Source organism: Leuresthes tenuis, unplaced genomic scaffold (genome assembly GCF_036924035.1).
Source record: "Leuresthes tenuis unplaced genomic scaffold, fLeuTen1.0.hap1 SCAF_20, whole genome shotgun sequence".
NCBI classification, from domain to species: Eukaryota; Metazoa; Chordata; class Actinopteri; order Atheriniformes; family Atherinopsidae; genus Leuresthes; species Leuresthes tenuis.
This window is the reverse complement of record NW_027325374.1, coordinates 7,095,097-7,096,996: the sequence shown is the minus strand read 5'-3', so window position 1 is coordinate 7,096,996 and position 1,900 is coordinate 7,095,097.

Sequence of the window (1,900 nt, the reverse complement as noted above, 5' to 3'; positions counted from 1 at the left end):
GTATGGGTATGACATCACAACATTTGCTCTGTCAAAAAGCTCCTTATCTCAATTTCAGACATTCCAGCCTTTGGAGAAAATTGTCAAATTTGATGATCTTGGATGAGAATGGGTAAATGTAGAATCCTGGTAAATGTAGAGGATCATTCTGAATATATCTCTTTGATCCTACACCTTATACCCATTTGTGGTCAACCCTATGAGGTAATGAGCCTCTAATTACAGATCCTGTTTTAATTAAGAGGTAATAATGATGGTGGCCTCTGAACCTTGCTATAAAATTAACCTCTGCTAGATGAATGGACTTGGTTAACTCTTTACTGTCTCTCCCACTTCCTATATTATGAACCCTCCACATACAGCATATTGAACTCCATCCTGACTTAACCAAACACAACATGCTCAATTTTTTTACCTGAACCTTTCACGGATACAGTATTCTTGGTCACTTGAAAACATAGAATTAGACAAGGGTTTGGCTGCTGGCTGTGGTTTTTTATTTTGGTGTCAGTCCTCCTACAAGCTGAACCTTACAGCCCTAAGACATTAAAGCTTGCTAATACTGTTGTTAACATGTTTTTGATATTCGGTCATGAACCAGTGGAATGGGGGAGGACTGTGGGAAGCAATCTTTAGACCTCCAGCTGTAACAGCAACAATGCTTTGAAGGTTTAGCGTGACCTGTCATCTCTCAACTTCTCCCGCACAGCGCTTGCCTGGTTGAAGTGGTAATGGCTGAAAATGGAGGTCAGACCACACAGGGTCATTATCTGCAAGGGCACATTAGACGATTATCTCTGCAGCTGTTCTGTTTGGTCACTGCAGTGTGCAGTTAAAGCTGTCTGTGAGAGAAGAATAAGTCAGCTCCTTCATGCAGTTGTGCTAATGTACAATATGGACACCCACATGCTGCTAAATGTCATCACGTGGACTGAGTGCACAAATAGATTAAAGTGCATCTTGAATGCTGACTCCACGCCCATTTGAATTTTACATAATGGCAAAAAGCAATTCAGTGGAAAGCAAAGTGAGATGACCAGAAAAAGGGGAGACAATGGAGCACTATAGGAGCTGTGGGATCTCTAGCATTGTGTCTTTTTCTACAACTTAATCAGCCCAGCTACTAATTAAGACTAATTAGTAGTCACTAGGGAAACAGGCAGGCTCAAAAACCTTAATTAATGTGTGGACCCGTGATGGCTGAGCATAACAACTTCCTAAGCACCCGCTTAGCACAAGTATATTAACCTTCTACTGCTTGCAGGTCTCAGTCTGCAGATATCCAGCAGAATCTTTAACTAGCCGTTACAACCTTTGATTAGCAGAGAGATCTGAGCTTGGAATGGCACAGATAAATTGATAAACCTATAAATCGCCTGGTCTTATCCATGGCAATGACCTTGGTCATTGAGGTGTGAGGACACCCTGTTGCCTGCAGTCATGTTTGCAATGGATTTACCCCCCCCCCCCCCCCCCTTTTTTTTTTGTAAGCATTGGTGCAATTACAGGTCTTTTAAAAAAACATTTTTTCTGATTTTTGTCACAATGGAGAATTTAGTTGGCATTGTGATTCTCAGGCATCAGTATGAATGGATGTTCTTAATGACACCCGCACATATTTATTGTTTCATTATTCATTTTTCATTATTTTTTATTATTCTAGGTTATGAGGAGATTTGAGAGGGCGAGAAAGCCTGAAGAAACAAAATTAATACATACAAACAGCAGTAACCTAGGCGTGGGAAGTCTTGTTAGCTGTATAACTGAAGAGTTGGACATCTGCCATTGGAATCTTTACATAAAACTTTTTGAATGTTAATTTATTTTATTTGTTTATCCTCTTAGTTTTCACAAGATGTAACTGAAATAATGCAACTTGCAGCCAACAACAGCTATGTTT